Here is a 20012-nt window from a genome sequence, read left to right as displayed (position 1 = left end):
CACAGATTCTCAGAAGCATCCAACACCAACAATTTACTCTTTCTGTGATGACGACTGGCATCACACTAAGGTATTTGTACCTCCTTTAATTAATTATCAGATGTTGTGTACTCCCCTGCCCATTTAAAGGACTCTTCTATTCCTTATTTCAGGCATCCATGAAGGGACATTTCATTGAACAAAGGAATCTGTCTTGTTGTAATCACTGCTTTAAATGCCACTGGTGGAGCGTGATTATTTTATTAAGAGTGTTTTGGTCGATCAATTCCTTACCATTGGGTGTGATACTAATACATAATACGAACTTAAGAAACATGACTAACAGTGTGCCTCGTGAAACACGTGAGAGTTTAAAACTGCATCGTAAAAGCATGCAGAATGGTCACAAACTGGTTTGAGATTAAGTCATTCATGACAGAGAGAGAAACCTACTAATGTGCTATGAAAATAATATGAAAGGTAGTAATGCAGTCTGTAGTTTTAAAACAAAATATGATTATGAGAATGCTCAAGTAAAATTAGTCCTGCTTATGTTTTCTTTGAGATGTAAATCCGAGAGAAATTGCTTGCATGTTTCTTAATGAAACGTAATTAGGCTATGCTTCACAGTATAATGACATGGTGTTTTTATATTATTTCTTATGCATCTCTAGTTCTTTAATGTTTTCAACATTAGCATGTTTTTTCTTTAGAAAATAGTGATTTAGTGGTTTTCCCTGTAGGCCTCAAAAATGTATTTTTCCTTTCATTATTTCCTTCAAATAGACTAAAAATGTTGACCTGATTGCACAGTAGCAATGAGTATTATCCCTGAAGTTTTTGTCCTACAGTTTGAAAAATGGACATCCTTTCTGTTAGAACAAAACTGTATTGACTTTGTTGCAAGCTCAGAAGAGAGCGAGTGGAGTGGACACGTTGAGTTGCAAATGTATTTACTATTTCTGAAGGGAAGTGATATTGCACATTCTTAAAGAACAATGACCACTGGGTAAAAAAAAACAATGACCACTGAACAAAGGTATTACATATGGGTTCCAGACGATTTGGGTTAGAGAACGATCACACCACAGTTACACTAAGGATTTTGACCAATGGAAATCATGCAAACTACCTAGAAGTTATTTTGTGGGCAGGAACTGAAATCGTTTGGAGGCATAATTGCCCATTGGGAAATGGTCGGCACGCTGCTATTTTCCCTTACAAATCCTGGGCCTGACCTGCTGTCGGTCTGAACTCTGATTTTTCCCTGAACTGAAATCTCCTGATTACCGCCGCACTTTACCGGCGGGTGAAGTTGAGCAAGCCAAATCTTTCAGCGGAAGAATATATTAACCGCGGGCAATGAACTCAGGTCCGCCAGTGGAGGTTACGCATTACATTGAAAACACGGAGTCCATGCAAAAACTCTGACTCTGCCACGTAGGGACTTAGCAACTACACCCACAACCTTTGATAAAACAACGTTACCTTTACATGCTAAAAAGCATATAACCGTTTCACAATATATAGCTTCGAAAAATATCAGGCAATGAGGTGATGATTTTGGGGTACCCCCAACCTAGGGAAGGGCCAAGCAGATGCCTTGAACACAGAGAGCATATCATGCTGAACGGTTCAGTGGGGGTCCCATCCTCCAAGGACCACCCCAAGCAAAGTTATGGGCAAAAATACAATGCTAACCAAAGGCCCAGCAAAGCATTATGGGGCGACATTCTAGAGTGCAGTGAGTATTATACTATTAGCTCTCAGCTCAGCCGGGAGAGATGCAGATTGAGGAATATTTTGATATTGCATACTATAATATTCACTGCACTCTAAAATCTCGTCCCATAATGCTTTGCAGGGCCTTTGGTTGGGATTGTAATTTTGCCCATAACTGACTGTGCTTGGGCTGGTCCTAGGAGGATGGGACCATCCTCGAATCGTTCAGCCTGATATGCTCTTTGTGTCTAAGGCTTCTGCTTAGTTCTCTCCTTTGGTTAGGGAGGACCCCAAAATCATCAACTCTCCCATGCTTGCTACATTTTCATTTTCACTTTTGTGAGACAACTATATGCATTTTAGCCTGTAATGATAGAGTTACTTGTTGTTTTACCAAAGGTATGTGAGGTTTCTGTTTCATTAATTGGGATGAGACGGGACGGAGTTACGGAGTGGAGTTTCACCGAGTTTTTGTTCAACTCCGCAGAATTCTGCGTAGTGGTACTCTGCCAACTTCGTCTACCCTTAGAATTTATGACTCCCGCTATTGCACGCTGTGCTCTAGCGTTCTACTGGGTCCACCTTGTGTCCTGATAAGTCTACAACCAATTCTTAGTTGGTATGATTCCGATTTGCGTGTTCTATTTTGCAATATGTTTTCTCTCTTTTTCTTTCTTCCTTCCACAGTAGGTGTTATTTGACGATGAATTTGGTCTGAGCTGTGATGTGCTGTGATTTACCTGTATACAAAAGAATAACCGTTATTAAACGATTCTAGTGTATGTTTGTGCTTTGACCATTCAATCTTGAAGTTTAGATAAAGATAACTTGATAACTATTCCATGTGTTTGTCCTTACTTATTGTTGATTTTATTAATATTGTGTGAATATTATTACCTAGGCACTTCATTATTACAGGTCCTCATAAAGAAGTGGCTTTCCGTCTCTAGTTATCTGAGTCCCTATTAGCTCATACGGAGGACCTTATGATTGTGATTAAATTGTAGAGTTTCTATGGGCAAACTCTGTGTTATTGTGAATTGTGTTACTGAGGACTGAGTTTACGATGTGGTGGGTATCCTATATCTGAGCTCACAAATTTTACACCTCTTCCCCTGGATCATCACCGTAGACTGAGGCTGTGTCCAGTTGGCTCAGTGGAATTCACCATTTCAAATTATGTTGAGGATAAGGACTTACCTGGTGGACTGGAACTTGTCACACTCCTTTGACAGGACCCAGACACTCCAACACCTAGAAAAAGAAAAAAAACAGCATAACGGGAAAGGAAAGTAAAATGGGATAAGAAAAGACGAATACTACAGAAACAGAAGAATAATAAAAAAAGAGGCTCTCTTCCACTCTTCCTCAAAGAGACCCAGTGTGGCCCTGAGGGTGACAAACAGGACAGGAAAGGGCAGGCTGGGAGGACGCAAAGAGCTGGAAGTCGGATCTAGAGAGAAAGGATGGGGAAGGTATAGACCAAGGAGAGGATAGAATCATGGGGTGTAGAGGAGACAAATGTGTCGACAGTCAAGGGACTGCTTGGGAACATGGGAGGCAAGCGTGCTGATAGCCCAGTGCCTCCCGACCCGAGAAGGGCCCAGACCTGCGCTAGGGCCCCACCACATTCATATTCCTTGAGAATGTGGTTGCATCAGGTGGGTGCCAGGGTTAGTGGAAACTCAAAAATTGATGGGGGAGATTTGCGGGAACATGGGGAGGCTGGCCACTGCTACAACGACCATGTGTGGCGGCACACTTTGCCAGATAAACCTTAGTATTTATAAAAGCCCTAAAGTAAGAGGCAGAAAGAATAAAACTGGTATGAAGAGAATACACTGAAAGAGTTCAACAGTTCCTTATTAGCTTCCATACCTTCAGGCCAACAGATGATAGAGCATTCCAAATGTGGAAGGACAAAGGGGGAAAGGAGGGTTGTACCAAGTAGGTTAACTATAACAAAAACATCACACAATTTAGGAACCCGAAGATAAAATAGCCTGACCCTGGAGTATACCAACATTTGTACAGAAACACGCTTAAAACAGCTAGCATAAAAACAAATAAGGAAGAGGACTACATTAAAGCCACGTATTTTTTTTATTTTTTTTATTTTTTTAAGATCATATGCTATCTAGCTAGAGAATGGTCTGGAGTGGGAGTCAAATTCTTGAAGCTGAAGAGAGATAAAAAACAGAGAGAGAGACACAGAGAGAGACTTGAGAATAAATAGAAGAAAAGGAAACAGAAGGCACTAGGAAACGTTACCTGACAGTTATCTTGTTTATTCCTCCAAGGGAGGAAGCCGCACCACCTGGCCCGTCCCAGAATACCTTGAAAGGAAGTATAGATTTGCATCAACCAAGAGCTTATTTGCATCAAATATGGATCACACTTCATCTCATCTTCCAAAACAACTGTCCTTAACTTACAAAGGAAAACTCTTGTTCTCTGCAAAACCATTGTAAAGCACTCTTGGTCTATGATTAAATAGAATTTTTTTGTAACCTTTTTATTCTTCTGGTATCTACGACCAACCCACAACACACAACATCCTCCAAATCCAAACCTTGCACTGCAATGGACAGGCAATGAACCATGATCACTTGCTGAACATGGTCCGAGTGAACACACAGCCAACCAACAAGCTAAACAAGGTCTGAGTGCTCATACAGCGCACCCACAAGCTGGACAATGTTCGAATGAAGAGACAACGCACCAACAGGTTTAACAAAGTCTAAGTGCACATTCAATACACCCACAGGCTGGACAAGGTCTGAGTCAACATACAGCGCGCCCACAGGCTGAACAAGGTCTGAGTCAAAATACAGCGCACCCACAGGCTGAACAAGGTCTGAGTGCTCATACAGCGCACCCACAAGCTGGACAATGTTCGGTTGAAGAGACAACGCACCAACAGGCTGAACAAGGTCTGAGTGCACATACAGCGCACCCACGGGTATATGAGATTCTGAGTGAACAGACAGCTCACCCACAGGCTGAACAAGGTCTGAGTCAACATACAGTGCACCCACAGTTTGAACAAGGTCTGAGTCAAAATACAGCGCACCCACAGGCTGAACAAGGTCTGAGTCAACATACAGCACATCGACAGGCTGAACAAGGTCTGAGTCAACATACAGCGCGACCACAGGCTGAACAAGGTCTGAGTCAAAATACAGCGCACCCATAGGCTGAACAAGGTCTGAGTCAACATACAGCACATCGACAGGCTGAACAAGGTCTGAGTCAACATACAGCGCGACCACAGGCTGAACAAGGTCTGAGTCAACATACAGCGCGACCACAGGCTGAACAAGGTCTGAGTCAACATACAGCACACCGACAGGCTGAACAAGGTCTGAGTCAACATACAGCGCGACCACAGGCTGAACAAGGTCTGAGTCAACATACAGCCCACCCACAGGTTGAACAAGGTCTGAGTCAACATACAGCACACCGACAGGCTGAACAAGGTCTGAGTCAACATACAGCGCGACCACAGGCTGAACAAGGTCTGAGTCAACATACAGACCACCCACAGGCTGAACAAGGTCTGAGTTAACATACAGCGCACCCACAGGCTGAAAAAGGTCTGCATCAAAATACAGCGCACCCACAGGCTGAACAAGGTCTGAGTCAACATACAGCACATCGACAGGCTGAACAAGGTCTGAGTCAAAATACAGCGCACCCACAGGCTGAACAAGGTCTGAGTCAACAAACAGTGCACCCACAGGCTGAACAAGGTCTGAGTCAACTTACAGCACACCCACAGGCTGAACAAGGTCTAAGACAACATACAGCACACTCACAGGCTGAACAAGGTCTGAGTCAACTTACAGCAAACCCACAGGTTGAACAATGTTCGAGTCAACATACAGCACACTCACAGGCTGAACAAGGTTTGAGTCAACTTACAGCACACCCACAGGCTGAACAAGGTCTGAGTCAACGTACAGGACACCCTTAGGCTGAACAAGGTCTGAGTAAACATACAGCACACCCACAGGCTGAACAAGGTCTGAGACAACATACAGCACACTCACAGGCTGGACAAGGTTTGAGTCAACTTACAGCACGACCACAGGCTGAACAAGGTCTGAGTCAAAATACAGCGCACCCACAGGCTGAACAAGGTCTGAGTGCTCATACAGCGCACCCACAAGCTGGACAATGTTCGGATGAAGAGACAACGCACCAACAGGCTGAACAAGGTCTGAGTGCACATACAGCGCACCCACAGGTATATGAGATTCTGAGTGAACAGACAGCTCACCCACAGGCTGAACAAGGTCTGAGTCAACATACAGCACATCGACAGGCTGAACAAGGTCTGAGTCAACATACAGCGCGACCACAGGCTGAACAAGGTCTGAGTGCTCATACAGCGCACCCACAAGCTGGACAATGTTCGGATGAAGAGACAACGCACCAACAGGCTTAACAAAGTCTAAGTGCACATTCAGCGCACCCACAGGTATAGGAGATTCTGAGTGAACAGACAGCTCACCCACAGGCTGAACAAGGTCTGAGTCAACACACAGTGCACCCACAGTTTGAAAAAGGTCTGAGTCAAAATACAGCGCACCCACAGGCTGAACAAGGTCTGAGTCAACATACAGCGCGACCACAGGCTGAACAAGGTCTGAGTCAACATACAGCGCGACCACAGGCTGAACAAGGTCTGAGTCAACATACAGCACACCGACAGGCTGAACAAGGTCTGAGTCAACATACAGCGCGACCACAGGCTGAACAAGGTCTGAGTCAACATACAGCCCACCCACAGGTTGAACAAGGTCTGAGTCAACATACAGCACACCGACAGGCTGAACAAGGTCTGAGTCAACATACAGCGCGACCACAGGCTGAACAAGGTCTGAGTCAACATACAGACCACCCACAGGCTGAACAAGGTCTGAGTTAACATACAGCGCACCCACAGGCTGAAAAAGGTCTGCATCAAAATACAGCGCACCCACAGGCTGAACAAGGTCTGAGTCAACATACAGCACATCGACAGGCTGAACAAGGTCTGAGTCAAAATACAGCGCACCCACAGGCTGAGCAAGGTCTGAGTCAACAAACAGTGCACCCACAGGCTGAACAAGGTCTGAGTCAACTTACAGCACACCCACAGGCTGAACAAGGTCTAAGACAACATACAGCACACTCACAGGCTGAACAAGGTCTGAGTCAACTTACAGCAAACCCACAGGTTGAACAATGTTCGAGTCAACATACAGCACACTCACAGGCTGAACAAGGTTTGAGTCAACTTACAGCACACCCACAGGCTGAACAAGGTCTGAGTCAACGTACAGGACACCCTTAGGCTGAACAAGGTCTGAGTAAACGTACAGCACACCCACAGGCTGAACAAGGTCTGAGACAACATACAGCACACTCACAGGCTGGACAAGGTTTGAGTCAACTTACAGCACGACCACAGGCTGAACAAGGTCTGAGTCAACATACAGTGCGACCACAGGCTGAACAAGGTCTGAGTCAGCATACAGCACACCGACAGGCTGAACAAGGTCTGAGTCAACATACAGCACACCGACAGGCTGAACAATGTCCGTGTCAACATACAGCACACCCTTAGGCTGAACAAGGTCTGAGTCAACATACAGCACACCCATAGGCTGAACAAGGTCTGAGACAACATACAGCACACTCACAGGCTGAACAAGGTCTGAGACAACATACAGCGCGACCACAGGCTGAACAAGGTCTGAGACAACATACAGCGCGACCACAGGCTGAACAAGGTCTGAGTCAACATACAGCACACCGACAGGCTGAACAAGGTCTGAGTCAACATACAGCGCGACCACAGGCTGAACAAGGTCTGAGTCAACATACAGCCCACCCACAGGTTGAACAAGGTCTGAGTCAACATACAGCACACCGACAGGCTGAACAAGGTCTGAGTCAACATACAGCGCGACCACAGGCTGAACAAGGTCTGAGTCAACATACAGACCACCCACAGGCTGAACAAGGTCTGAGTTAACATACAGCGCACCCACAGGCTGAAAAAGGTCTGCATCAAAATACAGCGCACCCACAGGCTGAACAAGGTCTGAGTCAACATACAGCACATTGACAGGCTGAACAAGGTCTGAGTCAAAATACAGCGCACCCACAGGCTGAGCAAAGTCTGAGTCAACAAACAGTGCACCCACAGGCTGAACAAGGTCTGAGTCAACTTACAGCACACCCACAGGCTGAACAAGGTCTAAGACAACATACAGCACACTCACAGGCTGAACAAGGTCTGAGTCAACTTACAGCAAACCCACAGGTTGAACAATGTTCGAGTCAACATACAGCACACTCACAGGCTGAACAAGGTTTGAGTCAACTTACAGCACACCCACAGGCTGAACAAGGTCTGAGTCAACGTACAGGACACCCTTAGGCTGAACAAGGTCTGAGTAAACGTACAGCACACCCACAGGCTGAACAAGGTCTGAGACAACATACAGCACACTCACAGGCTGGACAAGGTTTGAGTCAACTTACAGCACGACCACAGGCTGAACAAGGTCTGAGTCAACATACAGTGCGACCACAGGCTGAACAAGGTCTGAGTCAGCATACAGCACACCGACAGGCTGAACAAGGTCTGAGTCAACATACAGCACACCGACAGGCTGAACAATGTCCGTGTCAACATACAGCACACCCTTAGGCTGAACAAGGTCTGAGTCAACATACAGCACACCCATAGGCTGAACAAGGTCTGAGACAACATACAGCACACTCACAGGCTGAACAAGGTCTGAGACAACATACAGCGCGACCACAGGCTGAACAAGGTCTGAGACAACATACAGCACACTCACAGGCTGAACAATGTCTTAGTCAACTTACAGCACACCCACAGGCTGAACAATGTTCGAGTCAACATACAGCACATTGACAGGCTGAACAATGTCCGTGTCAAGATACAGCACACTCACAGGCTGAACAAGGTTGAGTCAACATACAGCACACCCATAGGCTGAACAAGGTCTGAGTCAACATACAGCACACCCATAGGCTGAACAAGGTCTGAGTCAACATACAGCACACTCACAGGCTGAACAAGGTCTGAGTCAACATACAGCACACCCTTAGGCTGAACAAGGTCTGAGTCAACATACAGCGCACCCACAGGCTGAACAAGGTCCGTGTCAAGATACAGCGCACCCACAGGCTGAACAAGGTCTGAGACAACATACAGCACACTCACAGGCTGAACAAGGTTTGAGTCAACTTACAGCACACCCACAGGCTGAACAATGTCCGTGTCAACTTACAGCACACCCACAGGCTGAACAAGGTCTGAGTCAACATACAGCACACTGACAGGCTGAACAATGTCCGTGTCAAGATACAGCACACTCACAGGCTGAACAAGGTCTGAGTCAACATACAGCGCGACCACAGGCTGAACAAGGTCTGAGTCAACATACAGCACACCCTTAGGCTGAACAAGGTCTGAGTCAACATACAGCACACCCACAGGCTGAACAAGGTCTGAGACAACATACAGCACACTCACAGGCTGAACAAGGTTAGAGTCAACATACAGGACACCCATAGACTGAACAAGGTCTGAGTCAACTTACAGCACACCCACAGGCTGAACAAGGTCTGAGCCAAGGTATAGGACACCCTTAGGCTGAACAAGGTCCGAGTCAACATACAGCACACCCACAGGCTGAACAAGGTCTGAGACAACATACAGCGCACTCACAGTCTCAGAGAGCATATCCAAACAGCTAAGCCTACTTCTTCATAACCCAATTTTTCTATTTAGAGCCCTTGAAATCTGGTTGACAAAAAGCATGTTTAAGTCTTTGTACATATTTCTGCCCACCCTCCATAAATCCGTCAACACTCAGATTTACAGAAACCATGCTCTCTGAGCAACTTTAAGCTGATGCAGTGTCCGATCGAATGCTGAGAAATGGCAGCAACAAGGCATCAATGCATCCAATCCCTGCTCTTAAGGTGAACCAGAAGTGGAAGCAAGGCGACCCACCTGAAGGAACAACATGTGAGCCAAATGGCTGATGGGCAATGTTGGAGTCAAATGAGGGACATTCGAGATGGCAGGACCTGCAGGCCCTCCGTTGTGATGGGAACCAGGAAGCCCATGATCACGTGAAAAAGACACAGATTGGATGATGATGTGCAATTAGTGACCTCTGCCCTGGAAAGGCAAGGGGTGAAGCAGTGCCTTAAACGATGGATGGTCACCCATTCCATGGCTGGCAATAGTGAATGGAGGGCAGCACGGCTTCCCACCACAGGGTGAGGCAAGTATATGAGCAAACAGGGAAGCTATACAAGGGCCCACTGGTCATGCCAATATGGATGAATCTATATATGTATGTGGTTTTACTATCAAAAGACACACAATTGATGGACGCAATGCAGAACAAATCAAAACATTCACCCCCTGTCAAGAGATCTGGGTTAAATCCATCATTCTTTTGCTCACCATGCCACCCCAAGTTTAGACCTGGCCATTTGCAACTCAGTCTTGACCCTGTGCCTCATGGGAACAGTCCAGCCCGAACTGCTAAGCCAGGTCCTCCCTGGACCGGAAACAAGCATCCTGGGACCGGTTTCAGGGTTTCACACCTCTTCTGCCAGGATGGCTTGAATCCAGTGGCACAGTGAGCCCGGGACCCACGTCTGGGCATACCTGGTACACTTAGGGCGAGGAAGCAAAGACACATAATTGATGGACAAAATGCAGAACAAATCAAAACATTCACCCCCAGTCAAGAGATCTGGGTTAAATCCATCATTCTTCTGCTCACCATGCCACCCCGGTTTAGACCTGGCCATATGCAAATCAGTCTTGAGCCAGTCTTGACGCTTTGCCTCATGGGAACTGCCCAGCCCGAACTAAAAGCCTGGCTGATGAGGGCTGTTAGCCTGAAACCTGTCCCAGGATGCTTGTTTCCAGTCCAGGGAAGACATGGCTTGGCAGTTCGGACTGGACTCTTCCCATGAGGCAGAGGGTCAAGACTGATTTGCAGATAGCTATGTCTGAACTAGGGTAGCGAAGTCAGCTATAGAACGATGATGGATTCAACCCAGATCTGTGACTGGGGGTGAGTGTCTGAAAAGTTTCAGCGCTCCGTCCATCATTCCTTGTGTTTGCTTTGTTTGCCCTAAGTTGGCAGGGTTTGCCCAGAAGTGGGTCCCTTGCTCACTTTGCCACTGGATTCAAGCTAGCCTGGCTGATGAGGGCTGTTAGCCCAAAACCAGTCCCAGGATGCTTGTTTCCGGTCCAGTGAAGACATGGCTTGGCAGTTAGGGCTGGACTGTTCCCATGAGGCACAGGGTCAAGATTGATTTGCATATAGCTGTGTCTGAACTGGGGTGGCGTAGTGAGCTAAAAAAACATGATATATTCAACCCCGATCTGTGACTGGGGGTGAATGTCTGAAAAGTTTCAGCGCTCCATCCATCATTACTTGTGTTTGCTTTGTTTGCCCTAAGTTGGCAGGGTTTGCCCAGAAGTGGGTCCCTTGCTCACTTTGCCACTGGATTCAAGCTAGCCTGGCTGATGAGGGCTGTTAGCCCAAAACCAGTCCCAGGATGCTTGTTTCCGGTCCAGTGAAGACATGGCTTGGCATTTAGGGCTGGACTGTTCCCATGAGGCACAGGGTCAAGATTGATTTGCATATAGCTGTGTCTGAACTGGGGTGGCGTAGTGAGCTAAAAAAACATGATATATTCAACCCCGATCTGTGACTGGGGGTGAGTGTCTGAAAAGTTTCAGCGCTCCATCCATCATCTCCTTGTGTTTGCTTTGTTCACCCTAAGTTGGCAGGGTATGTCCTGACGTGGGGCCCTTGCTCACTTTGCCACTGGATTCAAGATAGCCTGGCTGATGAGGGCTGTTAGCCCAAAACCAGTCCCAGGATGCTTGTTTCCGGTCCAGTGAAGACATGGCTTGGCTGTTAGGGCTGGACTGTTCCCATGAGCCACAGGGTCAAGACTAATTTTCATATAGATGTGTCTGAACTGGGGGTGGCGAAGTGAGCTAAAGAACGATGATGGACTCAACCCAGATCTGTGACTGGGGGTGAGTGTCTGAAAAGTCTCAGCGCTCCGTCCATCATCTCCTTGCGTTTGCTTTGTGGTATTACTATGGCATGAACCCAGCGAAAAAGGCAATGGAGTGCTGTATATGGCCAAAGACAAGCATAAAGTCAGGCGAAAATCCAAGGCGACCTCGCGGTCATCTCTGAATGGATGATAGTTAACTACTTTCAACTGAAGTCCACCAAGTCAGAAGTGCTCCTGGTGGGCTGAGATGCCCATCGATGTGGCAATCAATGGTGGCCTGTGGCCCTTGGAAACCCACATCCGAAATCCATGGTCAAAAAACCTGGAGTTTATATGGATGTGCTCTCTCATTTGAGGGGCACGCTAAGACAGTGGCTGGCACTTGCTTTGGTGTCTTACATGGCCTGAAACCCATTTTGGGACTTCTTGACGCACCTGCTCGATAGGTGATTGTCCTATCCACCGTGCTGTCACGACTAGACTACTGTAATGGGTTGCTACTTGGTGTTAATTGTGCTGTGACCAAAAGACTTTAATGGGCCCAGAACGTGGCTGCCCGCACACTCTTTGCACTACCTAAGTACTGCCGTGTTTCAGACCTTTTCCGCCTGCTCCACTGGCTATCTGAAGAACAGAGAGTCTACTTTAAGAATCTGTGTATGACACACAAGATCCTGGGTCCACAAATTTTGGGCGAGCTGTGCTTTCTGTATGTCCCGGCTCGAGCCTTGCACTCTACGGACCTGCATTTGGCCCGTGTCCCACAATGGCACAGGACAAGAGCAAGGGGGCGCTCGTTCAGAGCACTGGCACCAGCCCATTCTTCTTGCTGCCCGTAGCACGCAAGACCATTGGGCTTTCAGGAAAATGATCAAGTAGTGGCTTTTCTCCAACCACTAGCTTCCTTGCCATCTGCTCTGTCAGATTTAGCGCTGGGACGCCCTGTTGTTGGGGCAGCCATGTTCTCTACAAGTGCGTATAACATAACATAAAGTGATAGAAGAGGAGGCAGTTTGTTCACGGTTAATGCACTAGTGATGTAGGGTTCTTTAACGAGATGCATCTTCAACTCTTTCATAAATCGAGCAGCTTTGGTGCGTCCTGACGGATGCGAGGAGGCTGCTTGAATGTGCACTGCTCACCTCTCATCCTTTAGATGAACCTGGTGAAATCTTTTGAAATTAAACATATTTTTGATGGAGAGAAGTTTGTTTGGAGGGAGATCTCCCTGATTTGGGGCCGATTAGAGCACTCGAGGTCAGTCATGTGGGATAAGATATTGGGGCGCTGCTGACATTCTGACAGGTGAGGTCAGGGAATGTACCTGAATGCTTTGCTTCTGTGCAGCCGCAGCACCAATGGGACTGCATTCGATGGAGAGACTAACAGGAAGTGTCCAGTGTCCACCAGGTGGAAAGGTTCTATTCTGTCTGTAGTTCTTTCAACAGGTGAGCCTGCATTATCTGGAGGGATCAAGAGGGTGGGGTGGGGGAGTGTACACTGGTTTAATATGGACTGAAGGCGGGGCAAAATGAGCAACATTTCTAAGAAGTATTCATGTATTCGTAAATCATGCAGAGTCAGGACAGGCCTCACCCCACCAGAGGACAGGCCTCACCTCTGCTCTGTACCATCTGGACAGGCCTCACCTCCTCTGTACACCGTGGACAGAACTCCCTTCCTCTGCACCCCCTCTGTATTGGTCTCGCCTCCTGGGCATCCCCTCTGGACAGTCCTCACCTCGTCTGCATTCCCTGGACAGGCTTCACCGCCTCCTCACCCCCCTGGACAGGCCTCGCCTCTTCAGCACCCCCTAGAGAGGCCTCACCTCCTCTACACACCTCCCCCAACACAAGACAGGACTCTCCTCCTCTGCACCCCCTTGGACAGGCCTCACCTTTTCCGTACCACTTCCGGACAAGCCTCATCTCTTCTGCACCGCTCCTGTACAGACCTAATCTCCTCTGCACCCCTCAAGCCCAGGACAGACTTCACCTCCTCTTTGTCCCCAGCACAGGACAGGCCGTAGCTACTCTGCCCCTCTGGACAGGTCTCACCTCCCCTTCACCTTTCCTAGACAAGCCTCACCTCCTCTGCATCCCTTGGACAGGCCTCACCTCCTCAGCACCTGGCACTGGCAAGTTATACGTGAACATCGGGCAGCTACAATTCGAAAAAGATTGGATTATTGGTTTTAGAATCAGAAGCTCCAAATCTACCAAACAAATGCTCTTGATCAACGTAGATATTTCACCAAGCGCCAGGGAGAAGAGGCTCAAGGTTGATCACCTGCTCCGGATCATGTGTAACCTATTAAGTGAGTATGAATGTCTGACAACTGGAGATTACAACACAAACCTCTTTCAAGACTCTCCAGACTAGCACAACGCAAGAAGCCCTCCCATCATGGAACAAACAAAGCCTACCAGCAACAAATACAGTAAACCTGGTGAATAGGTGGTACCACAGTTCAACATCTGGGCTATATAACTATGAATGGTCTTTTCTCCATGGACAACCCTCCAAACTGGTCAAGAACAAATGTCTGCACTTATTCTTTTTTAAACTACACTATATGCAATAAGGTGATGCTCCCACTGATCAAACATAAATTACACCATCGCTGCACGAGGTGATAGTGACCATCGACCCCAAGTAATCACCTTGTCACTTAGTGTAGCTCGCCATGACACGTCTGACATCAAAAGGAATTTTTACAGAGAACCTTAAAAAGTTAAAATGGTCAAATCCGTTGATAGCAACAATAATGACAGCATGCCGAGCCCGGTTAGCCACAAGGATCCTTGATGACACCCCGCTCTCTACATCATGGGAGATCTTTTCTAGCCAACGGCTCACAAAAAAACAAAAGAGGCAACTCAGCCACAACATCTGCTGAAATTAGGAAATTAAAGCACCTAAGTAACTCAGCATTGTTGTGTGTTGTCGTCTCTCCTTTTCAACCTCTAGATCTCGGATCTATCACAGTCACGTGAAGATGTCAACACCCTCCCTCCAAAACTCGGGGGAACCAGGGTCAGCAACCTTTTGTACGCAGATGACTTTATCCTGATTAGTCACACCAGGGTCGGGCTGCAGAGGCTGCCTGCTCAGTTGTTCTCCGACACCACCTCAAATGACCTGGAATTAAATCTATATCAAAGACAAGGGTGATTACCTACGGGTGAAGGAAATAGCAATAAGGTGGATAGCAGTATGGAAAAAGCATCGAAAAGGCCGCCTCAGACAAATATTTAGGGGTCCACATGGATAGGAGGTGCACCTTCTCAAAACTCTCTAATACCTGTTTTGAAGGCCAAAATCTCCAATTATCTTACTTACAGTCAGGAGATTATGTTAGGGAAGGACAACAGTCTGGTGAATAAAATAACAACGAGGATCTTTAAGCAAGTGTTGAGCCTACCAAAATCCTGATCCCCGGCATTGATTCGACTCGAGTTTGGCCTCCAAATCCTCGAGCAGTTGGAGCTGGAGCATTTATCAAGCTGTGCAACAAGCTACGCTCGGCCAGAAAATCGAGCCTGGAGGCCATGATGTGGCAGGAAATATCACTTGGTCAACAGGGACCATCATATCAATACTACTTAGATGATTCTTTACAACTTCTGTAGGCAAAAGAAATCTGGGACACTAATCCTTCTCAACAAGCCTCAAAATGTTGATTAAACCGACCATTCGTTCCAGGTCTTTTCACTCAGACAGAGCGAAACTGGCATATCGTAAACATACTTGGACGGTTTTATCAGGGTTTAAGGCAGGGGTTGAGGCCCCATATCCGTCATATGCCTATTCAGAGTACTGGAAATAAATACGTTTGGCACCATACAAATGATAACACCATGTGTAGGGGAGCGGGAGTAGTAAGGAACCCATGGAGCACGGGGTATGTCTTTGCCCTGTATTTCTTAATGACCGAAAAATTTTGTTACGGGGCGAATGGAACAAGCTTGGTGTTTGCTCCTGCCGTCAAGCCAGCCTTACATCCATGAACCCAGAGAACCAGATGCTTAACATCGGCTCATCAGGTTTGTTACAAGCAAAAAGGCTTACTGAATGTGAGAGCCGATGAGCCAACAATAATCAACTAGCACTGGGCTGCTCCAACACCATAAAAATGCTAATTTGCACAATTTCCAAATCCCTTCAAAGTTGATCTGTACTAAATAAGTGGGATTTGTTGGACAGGCCACATGACGGGCCGCTCTCCCCCGGCTCGACCAGGCCCGAGCCCAGTCATACAAGCACCACACACCACCATTGTACGTCCTACGTCCCCTCAGGGACACCTGCCCTCGAACATGATCACCTCATGGGCCCGATCCACTGCCGACCCATGCGCTCAGCCTGGGCCGCCATCTTGGACACTTCATCACGAGGCCGCCTGGCCCCCGATCGACCTCAACCCTGGGCCTAGCCCGGCCTCAGACATTCCGGCACCACCCTCCACCCAGGAGGTGAGCGAGCTACTTGGCAGGTCAATGGGAGAAAGAGGTGTCGATGGCTCTCCCCCGGCCAGTGCCGCTCGCCCATCGCCTCCCCGGGCGCTGGCTCCACCCCCCCGCTGGGTGTCTGGACTCCCTCATCCCGGACCTCCCGACCTCCAAGTGCGAGGGTCCGGACATCAAAGCCCGCCAGCCCTATAACTGGGGCAGCTCCAGAGCAGGAAGGCAGTTGTATCTTGGAGTCGAGAGACGTAAAGAGGAACTCACCCTGGACGGACTACTGGCGCTGCCGTAGCTCTGTCCTGTGCACCATCGTCCTGCCTGTTGGCGCTGCCACAGCCGTCGTAACCTTCATCCTTCATCGTCGTCCGGATCTGCTGGCGAGGCCGCGGACCGTTGTAACCGTCATCTGCATCGGGACCTGCTTGGCTTCTCCACGGCCCGTCGACCATCCGTCATCCATCCCGGGACCTGCTTGGCTTCTCCACGGCCCGTCGATCATCCTTCGTCCATCTCGGGACCGGCTTGGCTCCTCCACGGCCCGATCAGCAAACACACCGAGCTCGAGGATTGAGAGCTATTTAACTCATTGGCAACTAAGACTGTCCCGCTACCCCTTTTTCCTCAACCAGAGATCAGAACCGAGGGGACCCCTGAGTCCAGACCTCCTTGTATCATATCAACGTAACCTAAGAATTGCCTATAAAGTCTCGTTAACCTTCAATCTTGTGTGGTGTCCGTCTGTGGGGGGGGAAGTTACTTATCTGTACAGTCGTTGGAGACGGCTCTCCCTGGAGACCTCTCCCCGTAATCTCGGCCGACCCTCCCGGTCCGTCTAACATTGGTGGCCAGCGGCGCGATCCGAATCACCGCATAACGTACAGAGAGTAGCTCACCCCACAACGAACAACAATGTCAACTAAAGAGAGCGGATCAACTGAGAAGTTCCAAATGGAAAAACTCGAGGAATACAGCCATCGTGAACTAAAGCAGTTCTGCATCGAACTAGGTATCGCTACCACCGGACTAAGTACCAAGGACGATTTCAAGCATGCCCTAGAATCTTGGGCAGAGACCGGGGATGTCGAAGCCCCTGAGCAAAGCACCGCGAAAAATACCAGCACGGGCCCTGAGGGGCAAAGAACCAGTCTCTCGCAAGACGAGATCCAAGAAAGAGAAAAAGCCCGACTACACGAACTCGAAATGGCCCGACTCAAGATGGACATAGAACTCAAATTGGCCGAGCAAAAAATAAACTTAGAGCACCTTCGCCTCCGAGAAGAAAGAGAGGAGAAACAGAGGCAAAGGGAGCTCGAGGAAAAAAGACTAACGTACGAGCACGAGCGGAACCTAGCCGAGATCAACCTGCGCAAACAGAATAAAGAGTTAGGGGTGCCTGACCGACCGTCCACCCCAGGGACCACGGAGAAAAAAGTGCACATCCCCAAGGATGTGGTCCGAGAATATTTTCGAGAAGACGACATCCAGCAATGGTTTAAGGCCTATGAAATCGCGATGACTGCGCACCGGATCGATAGAGCCGACTGGGGAGCCGGCCTATGGGGCAAATTCCTTAATGAGGGCCGCGATACTCTGTTACAGCTCCCAGACCACCAGATGACCTCCTACGACCATATGAAAGCGGCCCTCCTCACCCGCTATGGCCTCACGCCCGAGATGTACCGTCAGCGGTTCCGAGACTGCACACGCATTCCAGGTACAACTTGGGTGGACTATGTAACGTACTTTAGCAGAGCCTTCGAAGGCTGGATCAGAGGGAACAACGTCACGACCTACGAGCAGCTGTTCAATCTGATGGTATGGGAGCATCTGTCCAACAATTGCTTCATTGAACTACGCCAACACCTCCTCGACAGCAAGTTAACCGATCCCCGGCAGCTCGCAGCCGAAGCTGACCGGTGGGAGATCACCAGAGTGGGCCGGAATGGGTCCTACGAGCAGAACAGGAACAACAATGGTCACCCCCGACCCAGAGGAGGAGGAGGGGGCCAAGGACGAGGAAGAGACAACACTCCGGCCGCCCCCACTACCAGCACCACCCCCCCGGCCAACCGGGGCAGCACCCCGGCGCGACCGGGATACAGAGCCAATGTTACATGTCACCGATGCCAACGAGTCGGCCACTATGCAAACGACCCAAGCTGCCCGCAGTATCAGAGTCCAAGACCCCGCCAGGTGGCCGCCGCGGCACTAGGGGAAGAACAGATCTCCGAGGAACAAGAAACAGACGAGCAAGAGTATCAAGAGTGGGAGCCAGCAGCCATGACTCTCGCGTGCTTAGGGGGAAGAGACATGGTCCCGCGGGTCCCCCTACCCGCTAACACCCAGAAGTACAGCCAATGGGTGAGCATCAATGGACAACGGGCCGAAGCCCTTCGAGACACCGGGGCCAGTGTGACAGCCGTCCGCTGTCATCTGGTGACCCCAGAACAATATCTACCGAACATTCTCTGCCCTGTACGATCCGCCGACAACTCAGAGAGTCTGTGTCGGATGGCCTGCGTCCCCTTTGAGTGGGGAGGGGTCTCCGGCATGCTGAAGGTAACGGTCCGAAACGACGCCCCCGTGGACTGCCTCCTCGGAAATGACCTGGAAAGCTCCCCGTGGGCAGCCGTGGAGCGAAAAGAACACTTGGGGATGTTGGGCGTCCCAGACTGGGCGTGCGTCACCACCCGGTCCATGGCCGCCCGTGCCAACCCTCACCCCGAAGAACCAGAATGGCCGGCGCCACCGCCCCCGGTCGCCCCCGCCGAGACCCCCGACCATGGTATCCCCCTCGAACTTGCCCAACCTTCCGACCTTGCTAATCTTGACCAGTGGGCTCAAGAAGGGGGACCCACACAAGAACAATTTCGTCAGGAGCAGGAGACTTGTCCCTCCCTTGAGGGACTCCGACAACAAGCGCTCGCCCAAAGCGCAGGGGATACCTCCGGAACTCATTGGGTCTACTGGGACAATGACCTATTGTACAGCGAGCAACGAATCGCCGAGCTAGGGGCCAACCGAGTACTAGTGGTGCCCCTCCGCTTTAGAGACTTCCTGCTAAATCTGGCCCACGATGTCCCCCTGGCAGGGCACCTGGGACAAGATAAAACCTACAGCCGCCTAGTGACCCACTTCTTCTGGCCAAAAATGAGAAACGATGTGCACCAGCATTGCCGATCTTGCCCCACGTGCCAAGCCAGTGGGAAGAGCGGCCGCAAATTAAAGGCCCCCCTGCAACCCTTTCCAGTAGTCACGACCCCATTTGAGAGGGTCGGAATAGACATTGTGGGACCCCTAGACCCGCGTACAAGACAAGGCCATCGCTTCATCCTGGTACTAGTGGACCACGCCACCCGCTACCCTGAGGCTATTCCTCTCCGGACCGTGACAGCCCCAGTGGTCGGCCGGGCCCTGATGGGGATCTTCTCCCGTGTGGGGTTCCCCCGAGAAGTCGTCAGTGACAGAGGCACAAACTTTATTTCCAAATATATGAAGTCCCTCTGGCAACAGTGTGGGGTCACCTACCGCTTCACGACCCCCTATCACCCCCAAGGAAACGGACTTGTTGAGCGGTTCAATCGCACGCTAAAAGGGATGATCGGGGGATTGGAAGAGCCCCTCCGTCGCCAGTGGGATGTGCTGCTGCCGTGCCTCCTCTTCGCCTACCGGGAGGTCCCACAGAAGTCCCTAGGCTTCAGCCCATTCGAGCTGCTCTATGGGCACCCAGTACGGGGGCCACTCAGCCTGATC

General features: G+C 49.3%; 1 protein-coding gene across 1 annotated transcript in view; it reads right to left on the bottom strand.

Moving 5' to 3' along the window:
* LOC147736980 (uncharacterized) overlaps window positions 1-20012 on the bottom strand; it is a 36048-nt gene that overhangs the window by 7135 nt on the left and 8901 nt on the right. The window contains exons 2-3 of the mRNA XM_086954870.1: window positions 3973-4037; window positions 2902-2955 (exon numbers count right to left, since the gene is read on the bottom strand). The gene's annotated coding sequence lies outside the window, so the exon portion shown is untranslated. The remainder of the gene's footprint in view (window positions 1-2901; window positions 2956-3972; window positions 4038-20012) is intronic.

This window comes from Lissotriton vulgaris, chromosome 1_1, assembly GCF_964263255.1.
Source record: "Lissotriton vulgaris chromosome 1_1, aLisVul1.2, whole genome shotgun sequence".
NCBI classification, from domain to species: domain Eukaryota; kingdom Metazoa; phylum Chordata; class Amphibia; order Caudata; family Salamandridae; genus Lissotriton; species Lissotriton vulgaris.
Note: the sequence above shows the minus strand (reverse complement) of the source record. Positions and strands in the feature narration are given on the sequence as shown.